The 8,768-nt window shown below is 44.3% G+C and overlaps 1 protein-coding gene across 1 annotated transcript in view; it reads left to right on the top strand.

Annotated features, from left to right (window-relative positions):
* Positions 1 to 1,225: 1,225 nt before the first annotated feature.
* The window catches only part of NUCB2 (nucleobindin 2), a 30,892-nt gene continuing 23,349 nt past the window's right edge, over positions 1,226 to 8,768 (top strand). Inside the window, exon 1 of the mRNA XM_086749533.1 lies at positions 1,226 to 1,412. The gene's annotated coding sequence lies outside the window, so the exon portion shown is untranslated. The remainder of the gene's footprint in view (positions 1,413 to 8,768) is intronic.

Below are 8,768 nucleotides of genomic sequence, written 5' to 3'. Positions count from 1 at the left end.
AGTTTTTGTTATCTTGCCTAGACTGCACAAATCCCTCAATAGTTTATTTTGTCCTCTGATTCGTATGAACTATTGCAACAGTTTGTTTTAAAATAAGTTAATTAACTTACGCATACTTATCTTGTAAATCAGAATAACAGTGCACAGTGGTAAAAGTTTTTCAAGAATTTGTACATGTCAACACATCTTTGTTTAAATGAGAGTACAAGCTGACAGTATTGAAATACACCAGGTTACAACTAGAATCTGTGCTTAGTCCATAAATAGTTATTTTAATAGGAACTGTAGTCTATTTGCTATTACAGCTAGTATTTACCTATCTACTAAAAATAACTTTTCTCAATAATTTCCGAGCACTTTTAGTTCTGAATAAATGCTCAGAATGCACAGACGATATTAGTCTAAAAAAAACCCCAGGTACCACACTTCAAAACAGGGTGGAAATGAAAATCCACAAATCAAACCCCAAGCTTACACCAAGCATAAACAAACGTGCAGGTTGAAGATAGCTTCCTAACTTGTTTAATCTGCACAGAGGGCAAGATCCTTCCTCCCCTTTTTCTCCTCTGAGAGGAAGGAAAAACCAACTCTGAAGGCAATACGGCTCCAACAGCTGAAAAAGAACCAGCACAGAGCGGGGCAGCCAGGGCGGGGATCGCTTAACGCCTACAGCCGCGGCCGGTGCGGCTGCGTGCGTTTAGACGGCGGCACTGTGCCTCCGCCCCGGGCCTGGGCCCGGCGCGCCTCCCCGCAGAACCCACAGGCCGGGTCCCCCTCGGGACCACCCACCGTTAACCGACGCGGGTGCTACAAAGCGGCCGGCAGCCGCACGGGGCTGAAGCTCGGGTCGGGCAGGCGAGACAGCGGGCCCTGAGCTTCCCCGGAGCAGCCCCCCCGCACTACCGGTCCCTCCGGGTGCCAGGCCTCCACCGGCCGCGTCACAGCTCCCCCCCGCGCGGCCCAGGTACGTGCCGGCGTGCCCGCCTCCGCCGTGACGCTGGAGGCCCGCGGCCCGGGCCCGGGCCCGCCCCCTCGGCGACCGCCACGTACCTCCTCGGCACAGGCCGCCGCGGGGGCAGCCCGACCTGTCGCGCAATCTCGCTTCGGCGTCCGGCGCTGTCCAATCAGAGCCCTCCGCGATGCCCGCTCAGGGGTCAGGCCCGGCCAATCCCGACGCTTCCGAGGGTGGGACCTGTCTCCATGGCAACGTGAGCTGAGGCCGCTGGAGTGCTGTGGGGCTGTCGCACCGTACCGCGTTGTACCGCACCGCACCGCGCCAGGCCTCGCTGCGCTGCCGAGCCCCGCAGATCCTCAGGAGGACGCCCAGGGGACGCCCCTTTCACCCCCCGCGCTCAGGAGACACCTCCCCTTCAGAAGCAGCGGCTCCCCTCCTGCCGCAGGGGAACCGAAAGGTAACATCTCCCGTCCCGGGCCGCCCCCGCCGCGGCGGTGTCCCCCTGGATGGCGGAGGGGGCGGCGGGAAGGCGCCCCGCGGGCGCGGAGCAGGGCGGAGGCCTCCCGGCGGGGCAGCTCCTCTCAGGGAGAGCCGTTGGCCGTCGCGCGGGAGGGGTCCCCCCACCCCTGGCTGGGGGGAGCTGAGCGCGCTCCCTCCTGTCAGATTTGAAAACGAGCAACAACGGTAGTGCGGGGGGGGAAGGGGCTTTCTCGCGTGTGGTGGGGGCGGGGGGTGGCGGGAGGGGGCAGCAGCTGAAGTTCGAGCGAGAGCGGCTCGCCGCCCGCCAGAAAGGAGGCTCCGGGGTCCCCCCACCCCCGACCCCGGCCTTTGTGCAGGGGTGCCGGCCGCCTGGGGCAATGGCTGCCCGGGAAGGAGCACTCCGGCGGCCCCGCGGGTCGGGCGTACGCGCTTGGCTCTAAAGCGGCGGGAGAAGCCGATGCACACCGGGCAGCCGCAGCAGCAAGATCTGAACTGGCTGGTAATTGCACAACCGCAGGAAAAACTTCGACTACTTTGTCCAGTACACTGGACTGGTTTCACTAGAAAGGGTATAGCTCTTCAAGCATTATGTTACTGGGGAGCTAGGTGAAATACTCTAGTTAGTCAGGCTAACCACTGTACTCAGAAAACACTCCAAAAGAGGAGTGGTTGTAGAGAGGTAACTTTTTTTTTTTTTCTGCAGTGACCATGGCTATGGTTTTCAAAAGAGACATTTGGCAACACTTTTTAGTCAGCCTGTAGGAGAAAAAGCCTCTGTTGTTTGAGTTGTAAGTATTTGTTGTGGAGATGTAATGTCCATTTTCAAAATTAGACCATCACCGTAACGACAATGGAGCACCAGTGCACTAAAGTATCAAGTTCAACATGGAGGTTTGCTTTGGGTTATGTTTGTCATCTTACTTTCTCCCGCTGCCGTGGTTTGACCCTGGCTGGACACCAGGAGCCCACCAAAGCTGCTCTATCACTACCCCTCCTCAGCTGGACCGGATAGAGAAAATATAACAAAAGGCTTGTGGGTCAAGATAAGGATAAGGAGAGATCACTCACCAATTAACGTCACTGGCAAAACAGACTCGACTTGGGGAAGATTAATTTAATTTATTACCAAAGAAAATCAGAGTAGGACAATGAGAAAATAAAAACTATTTAGTTTAAAACACTCCTCTCCCCTTTCTTCTTAGGCTCAACTTTGCTCCCGACTTTCTTAACCTCCTCCCCATGAGAAGCACACGGGGACAGGGAATGGGGGTTGTGGTCAGTTCCTTGTCTCTGCTGCTCCTTCCTCCTCAGGGGGAGGACTCTTCACACTCTTCCCCTGCTTCAGCGTGGGGTGCCTCCCATGGGAGTGCAGTCCTTCAGGAACAGACTGCTCCAGCGTGGGTCACAAGTCCTGCTAGGAGCCTGCTCCAGTGCAGGCTTCCCACAGGGTCACAGTCTCCTTCAGGCATCCGTCTGCTCTGGCATGGGGTCTTCCACAGGCTGCAGGTGGATCTCTGCTCATCTGTGGGCCTCCATGGGCTGCAAGGGGACAGCCTGCCTCACCTTGGGCTGCACCATGGGCTGCAGGGAAATCTGCTGCAGCACCTGGAGTGCCTCATCCCCCTCGTTCTTCACTGATCTTGGTGTCTGCAGATTGTTTTCTCTCACATATTCTCACTCCTCTCTCTGGCTGCAGTGGCCCAGTTGCACAGGAACTTTTTGCCCTTCTTAACTGTGTTATCACAGAGGTGCTACCACCATTGCTGATGGGCTCGGCTTTGGCCAGTGGCGGGTCTGTCTTGGAGCTGGCTGGCATTGGAGATATCAAACATAGGGGAAGCTTCTAGCAGCTTCTCACAGAAGCTACCCCTGTAGTCCCCTCCTTCCCCAAAACCTTGCTGTGCAAACCCAACACATCTGCTCTAAAGAAAACTCCTGTAGTTTACTCAGTATTGGTGGAGTTCTACCGCGAATTCTGAAGTGACTATCCCCCTCAACTAAACAGAGCAACACAGGAAAGATTCCTACTCTAAAGACTGGATAGGACATGAAGAGCCAGTCAGTTTGAAACCAGGTTTTGTTGTAACCTTTGTGGGCTTCTGCTTAAGACTTACAGAAGGTTTATGGGAGAAGCCCACTTTTCTGTGAGCACTTAAGATCCTCTTATGACTCTTACTGTCATTTGCTACACAATGATTTTATACAGTCGCAGTGCAACGTCCACAATGGACCGCAAATTATTAACCTGATTACCTACAGTACCTCCTGACAGTGGGTATGTGTTTTCCATTTTACTTGCTACTGTAATCTTTTGGACAGTGGCAGTATTTTATTTTAGAATGAGAGAGATAATTATGTAAAAAAAAAAGTAGTATCATAAATCTATCTTTAAAGAAATCGTGTTGCAGTAGAACAATGTGCGTCTTTTTCACATCTAATCAAGATCATGAACATAAACAAAGGAAAACAAAATTATAAATTAATGTTGCCCATTGGGCCTGCTTAAAACTTCTGTTAGCTGTTGGATGCAAAGGCACCTAATGTAGGCATCTGATGTGAATTTGCTTATGACTTATGCTATAATACAGCCTGAGATACTGTTACTTGGTATCTGAAATTATATTTCGAAAACCCCACCAAACAAACAAAAAATAAGCAACAACAAAAATAATTATTTTTTAATACGGCTAAGGAGAAGCTCCCGTAACTTGGCTGTGTAGTAATGGTAGTACTGCTGATCAGAAACTTTCAAGTCATATAAGCCAAGTTAAAGGTTTTCTGTCAAAAGCGGCCCCCGAACGTTACCTATATAACTGAAATTGCTGTCATGAAAAGGGAGAGCAACAGTTCTCTGAGATAATAAAAAATGTAAAATATTATTATATTGACTCAAATGTCAGAGGTGTGGAAATATTGACTCACACTTCTAGTGATACACTGACTAAACAAATGCACTTTACAAAAAACAGATAAAATCTTTTACTGTTAAGTTAAAAGCCCGTATCAGTGTTGCCTTGATTTGAACTCCTATGCAACAAAGGTGTTTATCTAGTGAGGTATTGTACTCTTGTCTATTTGATTGCTCAGTAAGCAGAAGAGATCTCTGTGAAGTTCCTGTTAGATACATAGGAGACGCAAGCCTTCTGGATAGGGCTGTGCTTGTATGTCGCTAAAAACATGGCTAGGTACTCACGAGAAATTAAATGAAATCAGAGACAAAATTAATGTTAATTTCAACAGGTTTTGTTCTTAGGTACTATGAATGATTTGGCAGTTGGAAGAACAAAAGAAACTGCATTTTATTAGAATCAATTTAATCATGCTTAGTTGTATATAGACCCTTTTGATGATGATACTTCTCATGCTTTATATTCTTCATAAAACAAGAGTGGGACATTTATGCATATTTGGATTCCTAAGCAAGTAGAAGTCAATGGGAATTAGCAAATTATGGAAATAAATCTCATAGGCAGCTGATAGGCAGCTATCAATAAGTGCCTAAATATTTTTAAATCTGGCTCCATATCATTAGATCTATTTTTGTTAGCTATTTTGTATTTTCTTTCCAAAGGGGAAGAAAAGGTACCTTGAAGTCCTGGGGCATTCAAGGTTTACTTTAGCATCATAATCTGTTGCTGACTAGAGCAAATTGGTAGAATAATTAAAATGCTTTCTGATTGGGGATTAGGGCTTGAGCAAGTACTTTGGTTGCATGTAGTAGCATATTTGAAACAATGTTGCTTTTTATGCCAGCACTGACAAAATTGCTGTTTACATTTATACAAAATGAATTTGTGAGATTCCAGGTATGCGGTTGTATTATTCTATATGGAACTGAACTTATAGTACAGGAACTATATTTGTAGTGTTGTTTTTTTTTTTAATTTGCTTTTGAGGTTGATAAGAATTTTATAAAGTATGCATTGAATTCAATACAAGTTTTTGCTTGAGTACTGGCTTCATAAATCTTTTTTTTTTCCTGAGCCAACTTTTTTGGAAAGAATTGATAAAGTCATGCAAGTTCCTTTTAAAAACAAGACTAATATTTCAGCATTCTTCAGTTAGTAAGATAGCTTTGTAGACACTTACAGTTGGGTTTTTTTTTTTTTTTTTTTAAACTATGATAGGGAAGTTCCTTGGAGGCCAGTAGTGTTATAAATACATATGTGTATTTGTGTGCGTGCACACAGATTTTTAAATAATGAACCATTAACATTGCAACAAGAAGAAAAAACGGTTTTCTTTTCAAACTTTACTTGTAGCAGCAGCTATGCTTTTGCTTCTATGCCATATTTATTTCTGGACATACAGTTGCATTGTACATAGTACTTGCTTCTTTACCACTTGAGCATTCATAGCTTGTGTTACTATGTAGTATCCCCCAGCATTTGTGTGACTCATATAATAAAACAGCTGAAGTTTATTTTTTTTAAAAAGGTTCTGTCACCAAATGCTGTACTATACACAGTTAAGGCATGCTGTCTTTTCTGGGAAGCTGAAAAGAGAAGCTGTTCTGTCAGCCAACTTTTAACTGTAAAGAGAATGAAGCAGATAAAGTGCAGTGGGAAAAAAGTAACAAATACAAGTCAAAAGAAGAGAATTTAAGCAAAGTAAATGGGATGAGAAGAAAGAATTCTACTGCCTTTATGCACTTAAGTAATATTAGTCTGTATAAAACTATGTACCGTATTAAAATGCTTCTTGAAAAAATAAGGAATGTCTCCTGGTGCAGAGAACTGAGTGGGATGTACTCTAACAAAAGATTAGGACAGCATGTCCAGGCTGAAACCTGTTGGATATTGACTGGAAAAAAAAGAGGTAATGTCTGAATCATGGAGTTAATGGACAACTTTGACAGAAGAGAAAAAATGCTTGAAGGATAATGAAAGGAAAACTATTGCTACTTGTGTAGGTGGGACGTTTACTGAAAGAGGGGAAAAATGATGCTTAGGTATTAACTTTTAAAAGGATGATTTCTCTTTTGGGGAAAAAAAAAGTATGCCGGTGTTTCTTTATTTTGAAAGATAACTTGTAAAGGAAAAACTATTGCAGATTGTAGCCATTTCCCTTTTCACATCGTTGTCTGCTCGTGTCTTCAATGAGAAATCTATATTGAGAGGACTAGTGACCTGGTCAGAAGACACCTTCACCACAGACAGAGGTTTAGCTTAACATCTCTGAGCTGAAACGGGTTTTTGCACTTGCTTCTCAAAATTGTTGCTGCATTTTAGCCGTGCTAATACCTGTTTAGCTCATGGACTAACATTGTGAGGAAGATGCATTAACTATGGATTCATTGACTTTCATCATTGGTTAAGGTATGATAGCTTACAGTGTCTGTGCAGCAAGTGCTCCTGAAGGAACAGAGAGGAACTAACACTGGTATTTCTGGTGTTTCCAAACGGAAGATATGGCGGAAGATTAATCTGTTTCTGGCTAATTTCAAACATTTAATGTATTTTTAAAAGATTTTATGAGCTAATCAATTTATATGTTTTCAAATAATTTTTAAAGAAACAGAAAAACTCATTGAATTAAACTTTCTGTATTTAAACTGTGATATATGGACAGGTACATCACTGTTTCAGACAGATGAAAACAGATTCAAGATGCTAGATGGTTAGCTCAACTGCTGAAGGAGTACTTTACATATTTTAGATATAGTATTTGTAATATTCCCATTCTAGTACTGAGGTTAGAATATTCCTAGAAAGGTGAAGATCAATAGATGTATTTTATCTCTCTCCTGTTTGTTTTTTTTTTAATGCAACACTGCATTTGAAGGTTGTTAACTTCTCCAATGTGCAGCATTGAAACAGGAAGTCACAGTACAGCCACGACTATTGAGAATATTGCTGTCATCCTGCATGTCTGCACTGTGTCTGACACAGGTTTGGTTACTTCCATATCAGATACAGCAGGTGTGCATGAAATTTTATTAGTAAGTAATTAATAATAATTTGTGTATTCTCTAAGTCTGGATTTCTGTTTACATTGCCCACCATGGTATGCGTGGGTTTGGCAAGTGCAAACGTGCGATATGGCATTTACAGTGTTGTGCTCTCTCGCTTCATAGTCATCTTCTGAGCTTCTGCATGTGCAGATGCTACACACTGTACACTGATATCACTATATGTTTTTGCCTCTCAGTTTTAGAAAATATGCCATTGAGTGTTACTTCCTTAAAAATATTTGTGCTTTACTAGAAAGGTGGTGGAGACATCACCAGAATTATGCTATTTTCTGCACAATAGGTGTTAAGTTAATGAAAAGTAATTTTTCAGGTTTATATTATAAACACATGGCAATTGTGTAAAATAGGTGTGCTAATGCTGTGTATAGCTGCTTGTATTAATGTTGCTAGAACAAACTTTGGAAGCTGCATTTTGTACTTATCTTTCAAAGCCCATAGCTCTGTATAATTCCAATGTCTGATCCTGTTCCACTGAAGCTGATAGGAATTTGTGATTAAATTTAGTGGGATCAAGATCAAGGTTGCTGGCGGGCAGCCTGCTTCTTTTCTTTTCCAATTGTATTTTTCTGTTCATGCAAATACATTGGTGACTCTATTTTCTGCTGACTATCTCATTCTTTTAGCTCTCGCTCTGTTTTTTTAAAATACTTTCTGCTCAGAGAGGTTTTTATTTTTCATTTTCCCTGGAAGCTTAGCATATTTGCTTTGTTTATAAACTAAAGTATGTCAGTTCTAGAGCACTACTTTTATGATTAGTTAGAATCATAGAATCATAGAATCATAGAATAGTTAGAGTTGGAAGGGACCTTCAACGGTCATCTAGTCCAACCCCCCTGCAAGAAGCAGGGACATCCCTGACTAGGTCAGGTTGCTCAGAGCCTCATCCAGCCTGGCCTTGAACGATTCCAGGGATGGGGCATCCACCACCTCTCTGGGCAACCTGTTCCAGTGCTCTACAACTCTCATTGTAAAAAATTTTTTTCTAATATCTAATCTAAACCTACCTCCTTCTAATTTAAACCCATTACCCCTTGTTCTATCACAACAGGCCCTACTGAACAGCTTCTCCCCATCTTTCCTGTAGGCCCCCTTGAGGTATTGGAAGACCGCTATCAGGTCTCCCCGGAGCCTCCTCTTCTGCAGGCTGAACAGCCCCAACTCTCTCAGCCTGTCCTCATAGGAGAGGTGCTCCAGCCCTCTGATCATCTTTGTGGCCCTCCTCTGGACCCTTTCCAACTGGTCCATGTCCTTCTTGTGTTGGGGACTCCAGAACTGGACGCAGTACTCCAGGTGGGGTCTCACCAGGGCAGAGTAGAGGGGCAGAATCACCTCCCTTGACCTGCTGGCCACGCTCCTCTT

Source organism: Chlamydotis macqueenii, chromosome 5 (genome assembly GCF_036417535.1).
Source record: "Chlamydotis macqueenii isolate bChlMac1 chromosome 5, bChlMac1.mat, whole genome shotgun sequence".
NCBI classification, from domain to species: Eukaryota; Metazoa; Chordata; class Aves; order Otidiformes; family Otididae; genus Chlamydotis; species Chlamydotis macqueenii.
Note: the sequence above shows the minus strand (reverse complement) of the source record. Positions and strands in the feature narration are given on the sequence as shown.